Source organism: Trachurus japonicus, chromosome 10 (genome assembly GCF_045865225.1).
Source record: "Trachurus japonicus isolate A0001 chromosome 10, Traja_1.0".
In the NCBI taxonomy this organism is placed as follows: Eukaryota; Metazoa; Chordata; class Actinopteri; order Carangiformes; family Carangidae; genus Trachurus; species Trachurus japonicus.
The window spans coordinates 17,619,018-17,643,871 of NC_140916.1; the positions used below are offsets into that span (position 1 = coordinate 17,619,018).

At 39.8% G+C, this 24,854-nt stretch overlaps 1 long non-coding RNA gene across 1 annotated transcript; it reads right to left on the bottom strand.

The window, feature by feature from the left end:
* Window positions 1-2,001: 2,001 nt before the first annotated feature.
* Window positions 2,002-3,375, bottom strand: LOC146979700 (uncharacterized). Its single transcript, XR_015036807.1, has 4 exons — window positions 2,756-3,375; window positions 2,365-2,474; window positions 2,163-2,243; window positions 2,002-2,067 (listed from the first exon to the last, which is right to left on the bottom strand). It is a non-coding gene; the product is annotated as an uncharacterized LOC146979700 (long non-coding RNA).
* Between the last annotated feature and the right edge of the window lie 21,479 nt (window positions 3,376-24,854).

Consider the following 24,854-nt stretch of genomic DNA (forward strand, 5'->3'; position numbering starts at 1 on the left):
CTGACGTGTTTTATGTCATTGGACAAAACCCGCTTAAGCTTTTGTTAACCCTTGTCTAAAAGTAAATATGTTTTTTGAATGGGATTTTTGTAAAATACCTTAAATAAGGTCTACCTTATTTGAGGTATTCAAAAAACATATTTACTTTTAGACAAGTGCTAAAATTGCTAATAGGTTTACTGGCAGACTCTATAAACAGAGCCCAGAGTGCTGGCATATCGGCAATGCAGGTGCATGGCTTCTTCACACTGCTGGGGGCGATGTTGTGTGGGACAACCAATTATGCAGGACTAGGTCTCAATTTGTGTGATGCTTGAAAAGAGACAGAAATGCATGAAATCACACACAAAGCGGGCCATCTGGTCACCCTACTCCAGACGTTGTAGTATTTTGGACATTTTGATCAATTTGATTTAATTTGATTTGATCAACTTTATTAATCCCAGAGGGCAATTCTGTTGCCAATTCTGTTTATCAAATATTGTACACTCAAAAAAGTTTGACCATTGTCTACTTAAGAAAATTAAGGCAACAAAGTGACAATTAATATAATTGAATAGAATTTAATTACTTCAACTTTGATAAAAAACTATTGATTTAATTAAGTAAATTTAAACAAAATTATTGAATAAATATTTACTAGGTATCTGAAGAAAATTAAGTTAGATTTACCAAATATCTGTGATAAAGTGATTTAGATTTACTAATTAATTAGGTGGAATTGATTTAGATTTACTAAATATGTGGATGATAATGCTTTATATTCACTAATTTTATGTGTGAAATTGAGGCTATCTTTCTAAATATTTGGTTAAGAATGATTTGGATTAAATAAATGAAATAAGTTATATCAACTTATAATTGGTACCACATGACTTAAAATCTATTTAATGTTATTAATTGTCACTTTGTTGCCATAATTTATTTATGTTGAATCTACTCAATACCATGTCTTCTTGTTGCAAGAATTTACTGAAAGTCAGTTAACAAATTACCATGTAGGAAAACAGCAGGTAAACATTTATTTATGCAGCTTTGTTTACATACACATTTTAACATTTTTCAAAAAGATTTCTTTTTGGTAAAATGCAAAAATACAAAGACATAGAGAGGAAGGCAGTATAGAAAAACAGACATAATGTATACAATAAGGATATGTATGCTGACAATCTGTTTATTATGTATTTTGATCAAAGCTAATTCTCAAGTGGTCTCATGTTCACAAGGAAAGATCAGAGAGATCTATAAATGTAAATATAAAGTGCAGAATGACCTTTGACCTCTGCCCATAACTTGTTGCTGTTGCATGCACAGAAGGACTTTTGGGTGTGATTCACGGTAAGTTTTTTTAAACTGCAAAAGCCTTTAAAATGTTTGCTGAAATTATAAAAAAGGCAAATATGTTTTTTAACAATTAAAAGAAATCAAAACATCCCTGTGCTGACTGGCTCAAGTCTGGGATAAAGGTCAGGTACTTTTGCTTGGTTCTTCATTAACTAAAGTGGCACCCAAATCATTATGTCCAAACCAAATTCCTCCATTAAAACATGCAACATCCCATGCAACACAGCAGCAAGTTATGCCAATATTGAGTCCTTAAAATTATAACCCTCCCCTCAAATGACTATGACAAACTAGAACTACAGCACTGAAACTCAGGCAAAGCATTGAAGTAAACCATTTGACAGTGACTTAACAATTACATACAGACCATCTGCAATCTTTGAAACATCAACAACTACATCAGATAAAACAGACGTATATGTATATTTCCAAATTTTCTGGAGCTATGAGGCCTGCAAGCAGAGTGATAAAATATTTCTGGAGAACAACAACCACTTGTGTGTCTGCCTATGTGAAAGTGGACTGTGTTTCTGAAAGGCTTCAGAAGTGTACCTGAGCTCCTTGGGATAGGCAAGATTCACTATGCGTCAAGCCAATGAGCATGGCACAAGCCTTTGGAAAGTTACCCAGAGCTGTTAGGACCTTTGTTCCGATGTTCTCAGGTCTTCTGACAGATTAGTTTGGATGCTGTTGATTTTCATCGCTTGCCACACTGTCTTCATCCTACGTATAATAACAAGAACATTTTGTATTTTAGACTGTACAGCAGAGAGACAGAGACAGACTTCTTTACATATTAAAATGTATGTTCAACTTACATCATACTCTTTAAGGAGCTGAATCCCCAGGGTACAACATCGGACAATAACAATGTCTCTGGTTATGTTGATGGTAGGAGCCTGAAATAACATACAAATGTCTGAAATTAAAAAGTTATGCATACAGTCACAGGCTAACATGTCCTCCTGTAGATTTAATATAAATATAAATTAAAAAAACACATGGTCAAAGTTACAATACCTTCAGTAGGATAGTCTGCCACCTCAGTCCCATGGTCCCGCCCTTTGAATGGTGGAGGTTCAGAAGAGAGTATTCATCCAGCTTGGACATGTGATTCTGTGAAACTCATCCTGCATATGAACGACAAATGATGTAGCCTGTAAACCATATTTGATCTTGAAAATACCCAAAAACATGATATATGAGATGACGATAACTTATTTTATATCAAATAGTTGACAAATCACAATTGCAATACACAGCCTACAGTGGTCTTGAATTGCTGATTATGCGTGCATCTAAGAAATGCATAGCTTTAAGTCATTTAAATTTAAATTGATATTTTAAGCACAAACTCAGAGGGGGTGATACATGAAAATAAACTAAACGAGTAATAAAAGTTTAGACTTACTTTTCTATGTACAGTAAGGTCCATAATTATTTGGATGGCAATCATAACATATGTTTTCTGTTCCTCAGGCCCTGGAGGGGGATAAAAAACAACAACATGTTTGTTTTTATGTCTGCTTGTGATAGACTGCCACACGGTCATCACCTATTCACATGATAACAGGATAATAATATAATTTTGTGACCAGAATTTTTTGTGCCAATAAAAAAATTTATAAAATACATTTAAAAGGCGAGTCTTGGCGTGGCCATAGTAGGAAAAAACATTTTGCGACCAGGTAACACACAAGCCTCTATCAAAAAATACCAGAGCATGACGCCCTGTAAACATAATGCCAGACAAAGTGATTAAATAGAAAGAAAGACTGAAAAAATGCTGCAGTGTTTACACGTGTCGCAGCTACCGATACCCCCCACCCCAGTACAGTAGGCTACAGTACAACCGACACAGGGTGCAATAAATAAACTCTTATTTACTCACTCCTCAACAAAACGTGTGCCTTCTCGCTCGACCGTTAGCGTCTTTAGAGGGTAAAAGCGGGGGAGGGGTGAAGCTCCGATTTTGAATCGCGATATTAAACTTAATACAATGCTGTTAAACTTGTTAGATAACTTGCGGTAACGCAAAACAGTGTTCAACTGCTGGAGCAACGTAGTAATAAAGTGTCTTTATTGAAGCTTCTTACCTTGAGCAGATGACAGACAAGACGGTGTTGGCTGTGGCAGATATGTTTGGTGTGGTGCCTCAGGCGGAAGTGTAGCTACGGCGATTAACACCAAAGAGTTCCCATTGAGTAGAATTTATTAATTTTTCGACTTTGTTGACTTTACTGATAAAATATAATTAAATCTTACTCAGTGATTTTGAGCTGATATTATTCAAACAAAAATGAGTAAAATGCGATTGATAAATAGTTCAAATTTGATTAAATCAACATAATAATATACCAAACTGCACAAAGTCATTTTTTTCATGTAGCCTATAGGTTACTAGTTTTTATTTTGTAAATATTAATTTAGCCCAGTCACACTTTTTAGAGTGTAGTTATGGATCCACTACATGATGACGTAAGCAAGGTTCGCCAGGGCATGGTTAGTTCATGTAAACAAAGTTGGTGGCACATGTTCGCTGGAATGAGACAGACACACATTGTGTTTCTTAGACACAAGCTGTGAATAATACAGACATCACAGGTGCGTGAGGTCCATTTGTTCTTATCCATTACTTATTGTTAAGTCAGTTCAAATGCTCATTGTTGTTTTTTTGCACTTTGGACCCTCCATACCTCTCTCCTCCTGTTTACGGGTGCGCTCCCCTCACAGAATACTCAAGTAGGTTTGGTTTGCAGCTTGCCGCTAGTAAGGCGACACACTAGTTTTGCGCCAGTAGTGGCGAAAAACTGATATAGGCTCATACTGGTATATAGAGGAATGTCATCTGGCTCTAGCCGTGGTTTTTTGTTTTAACAGTTTTGTGTGAGTCTTACAGGCTGTAAAGCCAGAGGAAAGAGGACCTCCACAACTAGCCGCTGTTAAGGCTACTGCCAGCCTGCATGTGACAGGAACATTGCTGCTTTGTTTTACTTTGTTCTTTGTTGAATTTGATTTTGCTTGGTTGTAGTACTTTGACATAGTTGCATTGTTACAGTTGCTTTGTTTTTGCCAAGTTTTACATTATTTTGCTTTGCTGTGGTAAACTTGATTGCTTTGCTGCACTTAATAGTTTTGATTTATTGGTCCCTCTTGATTTAGCATTATTTTTGCCTTGATTTTAATTGCTTTATTGCTATTGCAATTTTTGTATTTTCTTGGTTTCATGTAACCCCTGATTTAATCACTGAGTATTCTTTATTCTGCTCTGTGTAACTTGAGGTTGTTTTTTTTTTTGCATGGCATGCTGCTGTATATTCTGTGCCCAGCATGGCACTGATAGTAACAATGCAGGTTTCCATACTGGTGCAAGTGTAATTTATAGAGACTGGCACTGACAGTCAGGTGTCGCGTTAACCGAATATTTTCCGCCATTGATTGTTTTTTTGAAACGGTGACGGAAAAACCTTATGGCCATCTGTCATTTTGACAGATTGCAATTCACACCCATGGGGTGTGGCCATGTGCATTTATTTACAATGAAGCCTGCTGATAATGAATAAATGGAGCGGGGCATAACGTTACATAACATAAAGGCCTACGATGTCACAAAGTCACTATAGGCCTACGGTGTGAATTTTTTACGGTGTGAATTTTTTTAATTTTTTTAACGTAACTCACAGAGCTGGCTGGTGAGATTTCAATAGAAAACGCTGTAGTACATACTCCAGGCCTGCTTGGAGCGTGTGTGGCGCTGTAGCGCTGCTGCCACACATAAACACAGAGAAGAAGACAGAAAGCTTCCCCGCAGTATTCAAACTCCAAACATTATAAGTGGATTAAATGTTGACTGGGAATCGTGTCAGTGCAAATATGACGGTCGATAATGATTTAACGGACAATATTCCGCTGTAGTGTCCGAGGGGGCGACAGTCAGCCGTTGTTAAGTAAAGTCCATAGACTGTAGCTGTAGGCTACAGCGGTGTATCTCGACCCGAAAATGTACTGCAACCCAGTGGAAAGACGCTGTTCTTAGAACTTAGGTTTAGTGGCCACACTCGCCGCCTACAACTCTTCTAAAGGTAGGCTAAGCCTTATTTGTATTTTGCCCGCCGTGGCATTGTTTATAACATTTAAAGCTGAGTGGGGTTTTGTCCTGTCTGCATTTATGCTGCATCTGGTTGTGTGGTCTAGTAGTAGCTTCAGTTGTTTCAGTGATGCGCAATGGCTGCGTGCGTGCGTCAAAGAGAGATGACACTCTGTGAGTCTGTGTGAGAGAGAGAGAACGAGAGAGGGCTGTACTTTTTGGACAATACGAGTGGACTATGCGGTGCCTGGCTATGTGAAAACATGCTCCTTTGGATGTTTTGGTATATCACGTGTGGATTAGCGTTTTGATTATTGACAGAAAACGCATGCCATCACGTATTTACATTCAGATCTTGAGTGGCAGAAAGTGACCCCCGCATTCACTGAATGCCCCCGGTTGCACTGACGTCGACTCTGCTCCGGAGCATTCTCTGTTCAGCTTGTTTGGACTTGATATGGATTTAAAAACAATGATTGCTATTGAATATGTCATTATTATCATTTAAAGTGACGGGTAAAAAGAGATTATGACGGAATTTTTACGACCTTGACAGTCAAAATGACTGACAAAGAAAAAGTCTAGCGCAACCTCTTTTAAAATAGCCTACTGGTGATTTTTTTTTCTTTTTTGTTATTACGGTTTCTGCATTGTATTTTCTTTTTAATTAATTTTTCTTTTGTTAAATTACAGAAATTATTTATTGTAATTTGATGTAGAATTTATTTGTGATTTTTTTTTGCTGACCACTTGAGTTTGTTGTTGGTCAGTTGTAATAACCTTTATTAATTTTATCTTCTGTTTATCTTTAGATTAATTATTTGCTGTTTTGCACATTGTTTAACCCCCACTAACTGTTTCTATCTCCACTGCTCCCAGATGCTGAGGGCCTTCACTTGTTATTTGGCTTTTTTGGGGATGGTGTCTGTTAGTACCTCCCACCCCCCAAATCACCCCTTTCACGACTAGTGTGACCCATGTGTAAATTGTGGTGCCCTCTTTGGTGATACCTCCACTCATCATATAGGCCCCAGCTCTGGAGTAGTCTTTAACTCATTGAGTGCCAGCCCTTTTATAAAATGGTCAGTGCCATGTGCCAGCGTTTTGGGGCATTTTGACCACCCTGTGACCACCCTGTCCTACCCCCCCAACCCCCCCCCCCCCACTCCTACTTCTCCTGCTGCATCCCCTCGTCTCTGAAGTAGGGAGGGAGACGTCATGGCGTCTTCAGCCTCTGTGCTGGACGTGGCCGCGGCAGCGACTCACGGCCACCGCGCTGATCTCTCGGTTCGTCGTCACGTCGGTTTACAGCAACTGGTGAAACTGACTCCGTGATCCGCCTCCGCTTTTTGGTGCTGATCATCTAGATCAGTTTACCTTTCCTGCCTCCTCCGATCACTTCATGCTGGAGCTAATAGCATCCGTGGCTAAGCTTTCCTCCAGCTCCACGTTACACTTGTTCCAGGCTCTGCCCGTCGTTTTTCTCTAGAAAACTTTTTTATCTCCGTACTGATCACGCTCGTCTTCTCCTTCTTCTTGCTCTGATCTACAGTCTTCTTCGTTCTACATATCCCAGAAGCCCCAAAATTACTCACAGTGTGCACAAGAGCGTCCCCATTTACCAGCCGCAGAAAACTGCGTTTGACGTATACAAGCGTTGGATTTTGATTGACGTACATATGTCAATGGCACTCAATGAGTTAAGCGTCTATAGTATTTTGAACTTTTTGCTGTTGAATGGAACTATGTGTTCTGACCTCAGTATAAACAAATCTGTTGTTTGATTTGATCAATCTTTTTGTCCCTGGATTTATTGGATGGCGTTGTTGGTTTGGTTTATTTTTGGTTAATTATTTATTTTCACTCATACACTGCCCCTTGCCACAGGAGGAAGACATAACGAGTCAAATGTCACATATCAACCTGCAGTTTGTCATGGAGCAACACTCCACAACACCATACTGGGGAAATGTTTTGCAGATTGATTAAAACCATTGATTAAATGTTTCATTCTAAGGAGAAAACACGTAGCGCTGCTTCATACGGAAATCAGCACAAAAACACCACCTCAGTTACTGTAGGGTGAAGGCAGCATTATCATTTGAGGTCTTGTAGTATCTGGGCAGTAGCCATACTGCTGAAAATGAGTAAAGTTTGTCACAAGCTGTCAACCAGCTGAAGATCAGTAGTTGGGTGATATAAAGGATGATGACCAAAACCATCAAACTAAATATGACTTCAAACAATGAAAACTGTCCTTTTGCAAAGAAGAGCCAAGACCCAGTAAAAATAGGCCCCTCAAATCATTCCTGCTCGCCACTGTCTGCTCTTGTGTCAGAAACACTTATTGTTAAGAGTCGGGTCTTTTTATAGGACAGTGATCCAAATGCAAATCCAAATGTGAATGATTAGAAAAATCACTGCAAATCCTGAAAAAATTGAAAAATATAACCTTTCAAACCTTTCACTGCTCTCTTGTCAGGTTGTAAAATCCTGCAAGCCAAAACATTTTGACTCCTTTGTCCAAAATGAATTAATTATTTACATAAACAAGTCTACAAGGCTATGATTTAGATTTGCAACTACAGTTTACCCACAAGGCTGGGTGGCCAGCACTCAATATGCAGTGGAAGACAGTGTAGAGAAAGAACTGTTTTGTAGAACATAATCAATTCCAAACCTTTCGCAAGAACATCTGCTTTGCCAGCTAATTTTTGTAGATAGTGAGTAGCCCCCCAAGTGGTACCGCCACACAGTGAGGAGTCTGCCTTAAAGGCATTGGAATTTGTATTTTGGTGAGTTAAATCATATCAAAGTGGCTGAAGTAAAACCCCACATAATCAAGGATTTTCCAAGTGTGGAGACATCTGAGCACGTGTGAAAGCCAACAAGCTGTAATTTGTGATTAGAAGTTGTCAGACACACAACTTTTCACAATTCGCTAAGAGCACAGGGGGTGCTTCTTCTATCACTGCTTTTGTTCATTTGCATTTCTCTCTCTCTCATTTTTGTCATTCTCTCAAATGTATCAGCTATGGGTCCGTGTTTCAGCCTTTGTTGACATGTGTGGGCCAAAGCACGGACAATTCCAAGTAGCCACTTGGGCATAATGGTAATAGTAATTTGGAGTTTGTACAGGTTTAGTCCAGGCTCTGGTCAGTTAAACACAACCGTTTTAGATTTGTAGTCTATTATATTCACAGGATAACATTATTTCTGTCAAGTGTATCACAAAAACCCTTAATTCAAAGGGGCAGATTAAGCAATTTCAGGGTACATGTTATCACCATTCCACAAATTATCAAAAAGTTTAACACTGATAACTGCTGGGCTCTGTATTTTATTATATTATGCTTCTTTTTATAAATTCAGACAATGAAAAGCAGCTAAAAATATAGAGGAGCATTCATATTACTAGTCACTCTCATGCATCGCTTGGAGGCATTTTAAGAAATCTTTGGAGACTTTCTGTTGAAACCAGCTTCCTTATTGCCCTCCTTGTTTAATTTCTCAACCCAAGGAAATGAAGAGTAAAGGATTTTTTTTATTCCTCTTTTGTCTGTTCTTTTCTGTCGCTGTCTTCATACCCTCCAGCTCCGGCAAGGTCCATAATTTCACTAGTGTATCACGCAGCCTTCTCTGTTTACTGGCAGTTCTTCTAAATTAAAAGTCACAATCTGGGTGTCAAGCAATTGTTTCTGCCCCATGGCAATAAAGTCATGAACTATTTTAAGTAAAGATGCATCCTCTTCCGGGTGTCGGTGCTTTGTGCGTTTTAAATGGCAATTGTCTGCCAATATCACTTTGCATTAATTAGACTGGGGTCTGAGATTGGTGGAGCACAACACAAATCCTCACACATTCCCAGACGTAGACGGGCCTGCTGTGTTTGTGTCCACAATGCTTGATGCAGCTCCTGCAGTCTCTGTGTCATACTACTACCTGCTGCCTCTCTGCAATACTATGCTGTGCTGTCTCACACAAGCTTGTTTGACGTCAGGTTGAGTTACAGATCACAAGTTTTGTCAGTGATCTGTCCATGCCCTTTAAGCCCTTATTCAGCCACACAGTGTGACCTACAGTACACTGACATGAGTCACAGCACAGCAGGACAGCAGGTCTACAGGGAGTCATAACATCACTCCACTTTTATAGTAAAAACCTATTCTGATGTTAATAAGATGCTCTTTTGTTTAATGCATGTTGAGAACTCTTTGGGGAATAATATTATGTAGCAATTATTGCATTATTGACCAGAGGGTACTGTATTATTTTAACAATATTCATTACCCACATTTATTCGGAAAAAGCCATATTCTGCCAGCCACTCACAGGCCAGAGTGGTAGATTATGCAATAAGTGTCCATGCTACTGGAACACACAAGTTAATGTAGAGTATTTTCCAACAACTGAAAGCTTTAGCATTAACCTGTACATGATATAATTGGTCATTGTAGTCCTCTTAAGGTTGAGAAGCATTAAAATAATATTACTACTTCAGCATTTGTTCTTTTACAAGAGAGGTGCTTACATAATGTCTCTGCCACTGTTGCTTGTGGCCTCCTGGACGTAACCACAAACTATGATGAAAATGAAGCTATTGGCCTGGGTAATAAAGTTAAAGTTAAAACATAAAGTTGTTTGTTTGCAGGAATCTGATACAACAATAAAAAATATGTAATCGGAAAGCATGCTGCTTTGAATCCACAACATCATAATTCTCTTGGAAATTTAGTGCATCAGTTCAGACAGTGGAATCAGGATAAGTAAAGCACCATGCTTGTTACTATGGAAATCATGCAAACAAAGAGACTGAGAAAGTGAGTGGGAACAAGAGAGTCTTTCTTTTCTTTTCTTTTATCTCATTCTCCTGTTTTAATAGGAACCTACACTATAAGAAAGGGTGTGTATACACCATACACATCATATGCCCTTTCTCTAAGTTACAGAGCAATTGACTGAAGCTGAGGCGTTTTCTGTTTTGACCTAACATGTGGATGACTGACATTTATAGGACCTATAGTCCATGAGCCAGACCACCAATCGCAATCGAAAGGGTGGGCAAATTCTTGTTGCTATTTTATTATTCCTATATATGTCCAGATTATTAATTGGTATGATAACCTTCGCACAAGAGTAGCTTAACAATATTTATCATGCATTCACTATTTTGACCATAAAAATGCCATATACACCAATTATGGCCATTCTCCGATGTTGCACATTTCATAATTTGTGTGCCCACTACTGGGATGTTTAGAGCGCCTTTGCAGTTGCAGAAAGGCCCTGCAGATAATATTTGTTTGCACCACTAGTTGGCGCTAATTCCACTGGGTGCATGAGAGAGCGAGGGGGAAAATATATATAGATATATACACATATACATCCAAGGTTAAGAAGGCTAAGATGTAGTGAGTAAAGATGACATTAACATTATAGCATATTACATCCATAGGTTTAGGGTTATTTAGGGGGAATTGGTGGCATTGTTCATTTGGCTGACTGCAGAGAGGAAGAAACTGTTCTTGTGGCGTGAGGTCCTGGTCCGGATGGACCGGAGCCTTTTGCCAGAGTGGTGGGACTGGAAGAGTTTGTGTCCAGGGTGAGAGGGTCAGCAGCTATTCTGGCTCTGGTCCTGAAGAGATGGGAGGCTGCAGCCGATCACCCTCTGGGCAGAGTGAATGACACGCTGCAGTTTGGCCTTGTCTCTGGCTGTAGCTGCAGCACACCAGACTGTCATGGAGGATGTGAGAATGGATTCAGTGGTGGCAGTGTAGAAGTTCACCAGCATCTTCACAGGGAGGTGAAACTTCTTCAGCTGCAGCAGGAAGTATAGCCTATCCTCTGCTGAGGCTTCTTGGTGAGGGAGCTGATGTTCTGCTCCCATTGGAGCTCCTGGGAGATGGTGGTGCCCAGGAAGCAGAAGGACTCAACCAGGGTCGCTGTAGAGTCACAGAGGATGACAGGGGGGATGGCAGCTTGGTCCTTTCTGAAGTCCACTATCATCTCCACTGTCTTCAGAGCGTTCAGCTCCAGGTTGTTCATGCTGCACCAGGACACCAGAGGGTCCGTCTCGCTGCTGTAGGCCGACACGTCCCCATCAGAGATGAGGCAGATGAGGGTGGTGTCAGCAAATTTCAGGAGCTTGACAGACTGTTGTCCAGATGTGCAGCTGTTGGTGTACAGGGAGAACAGCAAGGAGAGAAAGGATGCAACCTTGGGGGGATCCAGTGCTGATGGTCTGGGTGTCAGAGACATGCTTCCCCCCTCAGCTCACGAACTGCCGTCTGTCTGTCAGGAAATCCGTAATCCACCTGCACATGGAATCAGGCACATTAAGCTGGGAGAGCTTGTCACAGAGCAGAGCTGGGATGATCGTATTGAAGGCAGAGCTGAATTCCACAAACTGTATCCTGGCGTAGGATCCTGGGGAGTCCAGGTGCTAGTGGAGGGCCATGTTTACAGCATCATCTACAGATCTGTTGGCTCTGTAGGTGAACTGTAATGTCCTTAAGGTGGGTCAAGACGAGGCACACAAAAGTCTTCATGACCACAGAAGTCAGAGCAACGGGTCTGTAGTCATTAAGGCCTGTGAGCCTTGTCTTTTTTGGGAACTGGAACAATGGCTGAGGCCTTGAAGCAAGCTGGCACATGACAGTTCTCCAGTGAGGTGTTAAAAATGTGTGTGAACACCGGAGACAGCTGATTGGCTCAGTGCTTCAGGGTGGAGGGGGAGACCCCTTTCCCACTGGCCAAAAAACCCCGTTTAAACCCACAAACGCACCGACCCGCGTCAAACCCGGGACGTCTGTCTGACTACCCATTTTCTCCGACCATACATTTCTTTTATTATTTGAGTCCATTAGTCCGACCTCCCCATTTTCTCCGACTTATAAGTAGCCCTAACCCTCAACCTTACCCTAAACCTAACCTTAAACACTGTAGAATGGGTAGTCGGAGAAATGGGCCGTCAGACTTTTCAGTCGGACTGATGTATGCCCCCCCGTCGACCCGCGTCAAATGACTCGGCAAGCGACGCGGGTTTAAAATCGCCTTCAATCGGCTCGGCTCTGATCGGCTTGCAGTGGAAACACCAGACCCGCTCAACCCGCTAATTTATGTGATGACATTGGTCGTTACGTGATGCCACATCATCGCACCAGTCGCGTCTCACGTAGGCTACCAAAACAAAACTCTGCTTGCATTCAAGACTGGGATTTGAAGATCAAAGAACACTGACCAAAAAAGATTGAAAAAAAAGAAGCGACAGTCTGTTTAACTGACATGTTGTGGCGCCGTGAAAAGCGGGGGTTTATGCGGGGGTTAGACAGACAGACCCCGGCTCATTTTGGTCAATGGGAAAGGAGCCAAATGCTGATTGTTAGCGGGTCGACCCGCCATTTAAAAAAACCTGCGTCGACCCGCTGATGTTAGTAGGAAAACGGCTAGAGTTTGGGCCTGCAGCTTTGCACGGGTTCAGCGTTTAAACAGTCTCTTCACCTCTCCTTCTTTGATTTGATTTGATTTCTATAATGGAGAGAGGCGTGAGAGGTGTGGGGGAGGGTGGCACTTGGGTGGGGCTGTGTAGGTGATCCAGGTTTGGAGGAGCTGTTGCTGATCGATGGCTGGTGGTTGGAGGTGTGGGGGATATCAGGTCCGTGTCCCATTGTCTTTCAAAGCAGCAGTAGAACTCGTTCAGGCTGTTGGCCAGGCGTAGGTCATTGACAGAGGGACACTTGAAATACTGTACTGGCAGTATGCTCCACATTATTTGTGACAGAAGGAGCAAGCTCTTTAGTTGATTTTAATTGTGTAAAAAAATATTTGTTTGTTCTTGTTATTGCATGAAAAGTAAAACACTCTAAAAACGTTGGCTATTTCATGTGTATGTTCTAATTTTTATCACATTTTCATTCACGTATTCCTGAGGTGAGTCTATTATTATTACAGTAGGGTCTTGATAAAAGGGAAAAACATCCTTGAAGTGATTTAGGCACCCTGAGTGGTCAACAAACAGCATAATACCGAACAAGCGCTATACACAGTTTTCAAGTTTCCACTCTACTGGTCCACCTATTCAACACATGAAAACCACCACTAAGCTACCTGTTTGCAATGGTTATCATGCCAAACTGTTCACTAGAGATGTCTACCAAGTCAAAAAAACAAACTAGAAATTGCCCACCCGTTCGATTGCGGGAGGCCAATTTTGGGGTCTTGGCTCATGGATTACTAGAACGTGGTGAGAAACAACAGGTATTAATTAAAAAAGTCATGAGAACTACAGGGTTACAATAACATACACGTACTTATGTCAATTTGTGCAGCCCACGATACATATAGGATTTCCTATAGGGAACTCACTTTTTCATTACCTAACAAAGGGAATGTATGGTGTATTGTTCAGCTCCTATTCTAGAGAACTAAGTGGTCTAAAGTAAGAAAGGTATGCCTTCTCCCTGAACATGAGTATCTCTGTATCAGAGGAAATATTTTGCTGTGTGTGCTTTTAATTCTCACAAAATGTACCATAGACTGACCATATTAATGTACAAATTGGGTTATCCTTCTTTCAAGGTCTCCAGCCTTAAATTAATATGACATCTTTGGCAAGGAAACCGGAATGGCTTTTAAAAGAATTTAATAAAAAGCATCACTGATGAAATTAGCTAATGCCCATTGACATTTTATCCTGAGCATTATAAGAATAACTGGATCCAGTGATCATATTTCTCATGGTTTCTGATGCTACTGTCTCATTGGTTTAAATTTAATTTGTAAGTGAAAAGTTAGTCTTAAGGTCAGGTGTGGTACCTAGGTGTATTCTGAGGCAAGTGATAATGCATCTATGCAGCAATTGCAGAAAAGAAGATTGTTCCATCCGTATTTTTCTTTCAATAGCTCTGTTTGTCTTTCCTGGTGCTGAAAAAAACAGAACAAGTAAAGGCTCTGCTGTGACTTCCCAACTCAAACTGTAGATGCGATATTTCACACGAGTCTCTGTCTGATACAATGATACATACAGTTTATTCTAATGTCCTATAAACAGTCACACATCTTCACACAGACTGCTCAGAGCAAACAACAATGACAAACACAGGGTCCTTGCCATCAGTTGTATCTGAATACTCTTTTAATATTACATTCTCTACGTACTAGACACAACTAGTACAAATCATTTTACTTGTTTTATATCACATGTCGGCTCTAATGATGGAGGCCCACACAGAATATTCCAGCAGACAAAAAAGCAGTAACCGTATGTCTCGGTAAACCCACGAGAGCAGCAGCCTGTGAAACAAAGCAGCCTTCACTTTTATGTCCTTGTTTTTTTTCCCCACTCTCTGTGGTTGTTGGTAAAGTTGCAAGTAAATTTGCCATTAAAATGGCAGCAAGAATCTTAGTTTCTGAGCTTCTCTATCCATTTGAAGAATTCTAGCTTGTGTGTAATGGTAGGAACGTTAGGCCTTTTCTATGCAATGCTGTTGCTCAAGGATGGATGAAAGTACTGTGTTTTTAGAATATTATTTATTTATTTCTTTAAAAGTCTATTTTTCTCATGTTATTTATACATAAAAAAACATGTTGTATTCCACAGCTTGCCTACTCTTCAAAGTCGCCATTGTTTTACTGCGATTAAACTAGACAAGATCATGATGACAACACTGCTAAAAAAAATGATATATACTGTATGAGATTCCTGCCCATTTTAACATTATTCACATGGTGGTACATTATCCACATAACACTGCTTTCATGAGGCATGCCCAGACTTTTTTGACACCTAATCTACAGTGTTTTTCTGTTAAGTTGTCAAATTAGAACATCTTTTCATTTAGCAATTTATTATTAGTCACATACTGACAGGAGGAAGGTAACAGTAAGTTTGTCTTTTGAAATTTAGAGAAGAAAATCAACACTCTTTTTTATGTGATAGTCTTCAAGGAGACCTTATTAAAGCATACTGCAGCTGTATGGTTAGCTGACTTTGAGCCATCATATCAAAGATTTTGGCAACTTTCCTCTAAATCTGATTCCACAGTCACTTCCTCGCCAAGGGTCCAATTAGAGAGAGGGAGGGAATATCATGCAGACAAAAACAAGAATCATAAAATACTGTAGTCTTACATATTCAGCTATTTATTGTTATTTATTACTCCAAATAGATGTGTATCTCAGATGCAAACTTGAGACCATTTACTGTTAAACAGCAATTTTGCTTTATGTACTGTACTGACATTAAATATGGCTACACTGAGATAAAGATCAGCGGTAATTGGTCTGAAACACAAAATGCTAAGTGCAGTTAAAATATGGCTGGAAGTGAAAAAAAATCAATGAGAGTCAGCTGCCAGTCTGGCCGTGAAGTGAGAAAGAAATGTGTGAATACCTTGGTTTTATCGACTGATATTGGGGCCTCATTATGAATAACAGAGTTAATACATTGTGAAAGTAAAAGTGCAAATATTAAATTAAGGTCTTTTCTGGACAGTATTTCTGGCACAAAGTGTTCAGTTTACCTCGTCTTGGCAGGTGAGCCAGAAGGTTTATTTCAGACACTGTATCTTGGCAAATCATCTAATGCCATTATCATTAACCCCAGCCTTCTATTATATGGCTCATATGTATTTAGATTTTGCGATATGTTAGACATGCATCATGCAAGTGTGCTGAGTGTGCTTTATGGTCTTTTGCCTTTTTGTCTTAACAAATCAAGAGTGTAGATATTTGAGTTTTCAGATATAGTAATGACAAACTCAGAAGCACACATGGTGCCTGTGTTTTCCCAACCTCAGCATTAAACGGATAGTTGACCCAAAATTGAAATTTCACTCATTATCTACTCACCCTCATGTTGACTAAGGGCTGGGAGAAGTTTCAGAGTTATCCGTGGCTTCTCTGAGTTACAGGGGGTCTCGGCGTAGCAGTGCATGTCAATATAACGGTTGCAAATGGATACCAACTGTCTTCGTAACAAAAAGACACACCAAAAAACATCCAAATACCTCCGTGCTGCTCGTATGTAATGTCCGTCTTGTATTGAAGCCCCGAAATGCGAAATTGTCCCAAAAAAAATTAAATAAGTCTATTTTTCAAGCTTGCTTGTAGCGGAAGCTCCTCTTCCCGGTTCGTCAAATTTGGACGAACCAGGGTCTGTCCTCTTCCCAATTTGTCCAAATTTGACAAACCGGGAAGAGGAGCTTCGAGAAGCTTCCGCTACAAAACAAACTTGAAATATAGACTTATTTAATTTTTTTCGGGACAATTTCGCATTTCGGGGCTTCAATACAAGACAGGCGTGTTTTTTGGTGTGTATTTTTGTTACAAAGACAGTTGGTATCCATTTGCAACCGTTATATGGACATGCACTGCTATGCCGAGACCCCCTGTAACTCAGAGAAGCCACGGATAACTCTGAAACTTCTCCCAGCCCTTAGTCGACATGAGGGTGAGTAGATAATGAGTGAAATTTTAATTTTGGGTGAACTATCCCTTTAATACATACAAAGTACAATGCAAGATTACCACATGGGTGAAGTTATTTTTGTGTTGAAGGATTTAGGTTTACATTTACAGAAAGCATAATAGCTCATTAACATTACAAGCAATGTGCTCCAAAAGTAACCAAATGTAATCATGTGGAGAAGTGAGCAAAATAAGAGCAACAAAGAATGTTTAAATGATTGTCTTTTATTGAATACTATTGAACACACATGATGCCATGTCAGTGTTCAGAACCACCAGTACAACCAGGGCTGAGCTTCAGACTTTATGATTTATTTCTCTCTGTGTTAAGGATTTGCGTTTACGCCCATGCAGCTCAGGTTCACTCCCAATTGTCCATATGTGTCTGTCCATGTGCCAGCACAGTGATGGACTGGCAACCTGTTCAGTGCATGTCAGAGATGTGTGCTTACCTTCTGCCCAGTCCACTCTTAAAGCCAACATCCAGCCCTTCACCAGCCAGAGCCCGAATAAGAATGAGCCTGTGAAGGAAATGAGGGAACATATGGAGACAGGGACAGGGAGGTATGTTTCACGGTTTGAAGTAAGAGAAATGCCTCTTGAAGATGTTTTTGAGGTTTTGACAGAAGAATCCTGCAGTTATGTTAGAACTCACCAATATCCATATTGCATTTGTTTCTGTGCTCTCTCTCTCCCTCTAACAACCATTAAAAATGAATGACCATGCGTACATTCATGAATCCAGTTAAAATGTTTCCTTGTAATGAGAAAAAATAGCTGTGGTCACACTGAACACGTGTGTGAGCACTCCAAGTAAAAAAAGGAAAAATAAATCTGCATTAAATAGATCATCCTCCAGTAACATTTGAGCCCTGTCTGGCTCTAGACACAGTACACTAGTACAAGACAACACATAATTAACACCAGCCACTGAAACCAAAGCACCCTTTTAGCTGTTATTATTGCTTGTGTGAGCACGTGCACCCATCCAGCCAGATTAGGTGTCACTAGGGCAGAAGTAAGTGCTGAAATGACTAGAGGTTCACGATGAGGTGTAAGGCGCACATTAAACAGCTACACCAACACCTGACAGTAACTTTAAGCCGAGTAAAACACTTGCAGAGACCGTTTGTTCGATTGTAATTATTTTTCAGAGATACAAAAGGATGGACTTGAAGGGAGTCGGAGCGAGGGGGTTTGTGGTGAAGAGATAACAACTGTCAGTGCTGGGTTTTTTTGTATCGATCGTGAAGAATAACATCATGATCATCATCTTTCAACTTTAACTAAATAGCCTCACATGGGTTATGCGGGGACATGAGTAAAACAATATTTTCTTTGTATTTATTCTATGTATGTATGTATGTATGTATGTGTATATAATTTGAAATATGAAAAAAAAAAAGATAATTAGATGATCAGATAAGAAGTGATAATCCCCAAACCCTGGTTTGTTAATCCAGTTAAAACTACTTTTTGCTCAAGGGTTAAACATTAAACAAGGTCTCACAGCACATGTTTCAGTACTTTCACTTTAACAGTTTTCTAAAAACAGCACTTACTGTAAATAACTGAAATAGATGTGCGTCTTTTGTTAAGCCAGAAATTACCAAGAAAACAGTGAAAATTGAGATAAATTTTGATGTCATCAGGTTATACGTAATTGCATTTCACTGGAGGCATTTAAGATGATGATGAGAAGCAGGAGAGATATGTGTGCTAAAATTGGAAAATCTTTTCTTTTGGGTTGCCTGTCTTTTAAATGTAGCAGAAGTAGTCTAAATCATTTAAGGTCTATAAATTTAGAGGAGTGAAAACTGATGTTTTGCTTGAGGGGCCACACTAGACGCTGGCCAGATAGACTTTTAAATTTAAAGCATTTTCAAACTGCTCAGTGCGTTCTAGCCAAGACTAACCTCGATACAATGTGATGAAGAGCATTGGTTGCAATGGTGAAACAGTTGTGAAACACTATACATAGATTATGGGTTAGACACAAACAATATTACTGACATTGTAGCATATTGTTACTGTACTGTACACGGTTTGCAGATTTGTATAGCTACACAAATCAAATTTTGAGGAGCAGGCTATATACTGTACCTTCCTCCTCTAACTAGGACGCCAGCAAACATGTGACAGGCTTCACAGTCAGAAGAACATTTTTGGACTCCAATCTGTTTTTGTATATATGCAGGTCAGTTGATACTTTTTATTTATTGTGTTTTTGTTTCTGTATTTTTATTCTTTTTTTTAGACATTTCAACTCCTTTGCAAAATCCAGGAAGCTAGAAAAACTGTAACCAGACAGAGTCATCAGCCTTACAGAATTTCAGGTCATCTTTCTTTACTTTCATCCTGCCCTGGTTTCTAACGAAAGCAGATGTCTTCAGAATCAGCAGCAAGATACCAGGTGTGATGGTAGTAGTAGCTTCCTAAGCATAACATACAAGAGAAATATCAAAAAAAAAGAGAGAAAGAAAGAAAAAAGGCCTCTGGGCAAATGTCTGTTTTACACAGGCTGAGCCTCTGGGTCGCTGCTGGCAAGATACTCGACAAATGACAGCACTTGGTTGGTTGTTTCGAGGCTTTGAGGCCATTTGCCTTCATGTGACAGGTTGTGTATCCTTCTCGGCGTTCTTAAGTACTATCTGGCTTTAAGTTCCTATGCGATCTGTTTTTGGTTTGACCAGTCAGTGGGGAGGAGATGGTATTCCTGCAGATCTGTTTTGGATTATGTACATATTTTTGATGGATTTTGCATCATGCACACTTCTGTCTGCTGTCTTCAGGTCATAATGTTCAATATGGATATCTTCCTCCTGCAAATATCAAATTTTGGTGGCAATTAAAATGAGACATTTAAACATTCCATCTGGTAAAAGTCTATAATTGAACATTTTTAATCATGATTTAAACTAAAGAGAACAATTCATTAATTGTTGAACAATACACCCTTGAGGGCTATTTTTAATCGCCAACTGTACAAAGAGCAAAACAGATGCCGATGTATTAGACCATCAGATAAAACATCAAATTGAATATTCCAGTCAGTTCTTCAAACATATAAAAATGCCTAACATCATAAACACAACACATATGGTGCCATGAAGAACCACAAAAGATGCATCAAGGCACATGTACAAACAGCCAGACACTTGAAAACTCCACAGAAAGCCAACAGTAGCTGTTAAATGGGACACTGTAGGCAACAGCAGTGGCCATCCACCGGCAGAAAAATGGAATCAGTGAGGCATTGTTCCTCAGAGAAACTCTTTCTGCTCCTGTGCTTCTGTCTTTCTGGGGACAAACACTAGATTTTATGACCTGGCAAAGGTTCTGCAAATACATCCCCTCCAGTGACTCACTTACACCCATGCTGTCGGCAGTAAACAGGATAAACAACATAGCATGGTAGTATTTGCAATAACATGGTATTTGATTTGTGGTAATTGGCTGTAATCATAAAACGTGTGCATACATACATACATGGTGTAACAATGATTAGGCACTCTGGTCTATTTGCTAGCTAGGAAATTGTTGCAGTTTTACAGAAATTCATTTAAAACAAATACTACACTGTATGTGAAGATATGAATGAAATCCCAGGTGCAAATTCCTTTACATTGAACAACATACTGTAAGTATTTCTGAAAAAAATATCTGTTTAGGTTTTAAATTAAATTAAATTAAATTATAATTACATGCTGTTTTAAAGCTGCACCACAGAACTTTTGTCTCCCCCCTCTGGCAGTAAGAGTAATTACACAGACTTTGTCATGTTACTATTCACGCATTAGGCTTGGGTGGTATCCAAATTTTGATACCTTCAAACTTCCTCCACATTTTACCACGGTATACGGTATTACCGTGACTAATTAAAAATGATGATGTAAGCCTGGCATTACCAAACTGTTGGCTTGTGTCTTCACCGTTCAGAATACTGGGGCTGCCCCCAAATAGTCTAACAAAATCTCATTGGTCGATTGGTCGCAGGAAAAAAACAACAACATTTGGAGCCGTGTCTTGTCAAAATTAAGTCAAAATCAATATGACTGAACTGTATGAAAGGCTATAGGGTTTTAATTTGAAGGGCCAGATACAGTTTTTTTTGTTGTGTTTTTTTTTTTTTTTTTTACAAGGCATGGCAGGTCCGGTCCCTATTTTTTTTTTTCCTCGTCAAGAGCGACTTTTTCCGCCGTTGTTCCAGACGTTTCTGGTTTGGAGACGTAAAAGCACGTATCACTGCTGTTTTCAACGATTAGTGGGACCCGTCACCCGGTCAGTCTCACAGTGTCACAGAGCAGAGACATGATAATCTCCGCTGCAGTCAGAGTCCCACACCGCTTCACGCCGCGGACCCCCCCCCCCCCCCACCACCACCACCAGTCACACAACCTCAGCTCAGTCACTCACCCTCATCTACTGTGTTTTTTGGTGATAAACGGCCATAACGGTAAAACCTGCCCGACTTGTTGAAACTAATCAAGTTCATAAACTGTGTGCAGAGCGATCTGGCTGTGTGATGTGTGTGTGTGAGTGATGTGCTACTGGACATATAGGCTAATCAATTTTAGGCATTAAATTACTTTTATTTAATATTTAATCCTTATCTCCTATAACTGCATTGCATTTTTTCATGACGATATTGATATGGTATTACCGTAATACAGCCCAAGCCTATCACCAATATAATTCCATGAAAGACTTTAAAACATGCAGAGATATTTCCACAACTCAAACACAATATTCATTTGTAGATGGAGTAAAAAATGTAATATTCTACATATATTTTACGAATGCCAACCTGTCCAAAAGCAGGATGGCAGCTTTCATGTTTGTCCTTACTCCTTGTATAATGCGCTTGCCATCGTACATAAATGGGGGCGTGGTTACATTGAGTGACAGGTTCACAGACAGTTACTGGTCGTTAATTGGTTGCTTTGAGTTCAGTGGGCGGGTTCTCGGCCGGCAAACCGCTGCTCCTCTCCAAATATGGAAAGTAGACTCCCACTAAAATCCAAGATGGCGCAGTTCAAATGCCCGTAGTAGGAGCACAAAACAGACTCCCCAAACCAATGGGTGACGTCACGGGTGCTAGGTCCATTCTTTTTACAGTCAATGGCCTGAACTAGCTCCACAGGCTTCGCATCACTTGTATATGAAAAAAAAGATCACACTGAGCTGCCATGAGTGAAAAGGGGAAATCAGGTATGGAGTCCATAACTTTTTTATTTTACCAAGTGTAAACATGTTTACTGTAAAGTTGGACATAACACAAAAGTCTACTGGGAATAACTCACTTTTGGAGCCAGTATCATGTGGCTTTTTGAGGAACTGCAGTTTTGTAACTTCCTTGTTGTCTTTAAGCAACAAGAATTTCTCTTGGATGCTTCCTGTTGTTTTCAGCCATAGGCTCTATCACACTCACCCTCTTTTCTCGCCATTCTCCTTGGCACTGGTAAACGGTCATTGCTGGCTGATGTAAAAACATTAGCATGGGATTGTCCCAACAGTCTTCAGATTTAAACTCCGGAGTACTGTGAAATACTGAGATTTACCTGGTGCTGTCAGGCTTAATCAGCATTGTGTGAACTCATTTGGCAAGAGCTGAAATGGAATGGATGTTAATTTACATTTACATCTAAATGTCCCACCCTCGGCTTTAAATGTATAGACAAACCTGAAAAACTGCCTCATCAGGAGCAGAAGAGTGGCTGATGAGTGGCGGCAGAGTGAGTGTGATAGGTGAGATTAGTCTGCTCATTCATTTCTATACTATTGTAGCCGCATATACCCTGCCTTCGCTGGATTGAGAATCAACTATCAGGAGCCAGCTGCTACTCAGCATCTGACACACTCCAGTCTTGCACTGTGGATGATGTGCCCTCTCTATTTGCCGCGCTCTTCAGATTTCTGTCCTCCTACGTGCATATTATATTCATAAAGCTGAGGCGCATGCATGAGTGCTTCAGGCTGGCTTTTGCACATCTGTATGTAAACCAGCAGGGAAGGGCTCGGATGTGTAGATCAGGCAGACACACTATAGCCACTGTCACAGCTGTAGGCTCAATCCCTTAGGGAGTGCTCCACCAGCCACCCTGTAGAAAAGTGCCGGAGCACATCTGGGTCCCAGCAGGTGCTCTGCAGTCCCATGATAGATTGTCGTTTGCCAGATAAACCTTTGGACTCATGTCCTTGTGTATCACTATGAAGCTACATTCAGCTTGAATTACACTTCAAATGCTGGAAAAAGAGACAAAAATATGTGTGCTGTGCATAAATGTTACTACTGTAACAGCCAGTAATAGGGAGAGAACTTATTATGAAAGAAGGAAAAACATCTTTAGTGATAATAATAGGGAAGTGATTTTTGATGTTGTCACTGATTGTCATGAGGATGCTTAAAGGCCACATATCACTCTTCTAACAATTGCTTTTTATCACTGTTTTTTTTCTTCTCTCTCTCTCTCTCTTTTGCTCTTTCTTTCTTTCTTTCTTTCTTTCTTTCTTTCTTTCTTTCTTTTTTTTTTTTTTTACAATCAAATAATCAAATGTGGCATGCTGTCCCCTACCATCCATCTATGTAAATTATGATACTGTTGTGTCAGGAGTTTTTGTCCTTTCAGGACAAACTGTAAACATTGTTTACATTTTTATTGAAGTGGGGAAAGGACGAAACAAGGATAGCCAAATGTCATTGTCATCCTGTCTCATCATTATTCTGTGCTGCCATGTGCCAATATCATCAGAGATAAGCAAGAGCAGAGTAATTGCAAAGATAACTTTCATTTAAGGAAGCTCTAATACTTGTCTGTGGTTCTTAATTGTAAATGTTCTCAGCAGAATGTCACTGACCTTCGCATCCCCTTTTGTTTATCCGCCAAACCATCAAACTGATGTTTAATGATATCTGTGAGCAGCAGTGATAAATGATTGACTCAGGAGTCACAGACTGTAATTACTTTTTATAAATATATATAAAAAAAGAGGAACATGTTCTTAGGTGATATGCAAGATTCAATGCCGCAGTAAACAATGCACATTCATACAAATGTTAATTGGCTCTATCTTGAAAAAAAAAAAAGAAGACATAAAAAAAAAAAAAAAACTCAAATTCACTCCTGTTTGTTTCAGTTATTTCTGTGTACTGACAGTCACACCTTAAAACCTGGATAAATGACAGTGCATATTACACATTTTAAGGTGTTTCTACTGTATGTGTTTTTACAATCCCTGACAATGTCTTTTTTACAAGTGGATGTTTGAGCAATTAATAGTGTTAATTAATAGTATATATATATATATATATATATATATATATATATATATATATATATATATAGACAATGCAGGGTTTCCACCAGAAAACTTGTTAAGCCCTGTGGTAGGGTGGCATTGGGGGCCCACCGGCAGCCCACCAATGCCCAAGTGTGTTTTTTTGTGACAGGGGCCTGACCCTGACCATTGACTGATGGCAGGGCCCTAAGGTATCAGATTCATTAATGGAGTAATATAATTAGGAGGCGTGATTTCATAAGGCCTTAAGATCAATATTAAAAGTTGACTGGAAATGTGAAACTATTACCATTATCATGTCTTATTATAAGACAGTTATGTAACATATTTAAACACCAGCTATAGCAGAGTCTTACAGATTGCACTCTGAAATGCTGTTCAACCAACCACAAAAAGAAATAAATAATGAAAATACTATTTAAATAAATAATAGCCTATCAACTGTCTGCACTAAAAACTAAAAAACAACTGCCTGGTGGTTATTTCTCAGAGATTTTTAATCTGGAGTGTACCTACGTAACACGCGCCTTTTTTCAGTCAGTCGTCACAGAAACAAGACAGTCACGGATCTACCAAAGATACTCTATCTACTGTTTGGACCACAGTGAAAACAAGTCTTGAGCTCTGATGCTGCAGGGGACGACGTGCTAACAGCTAA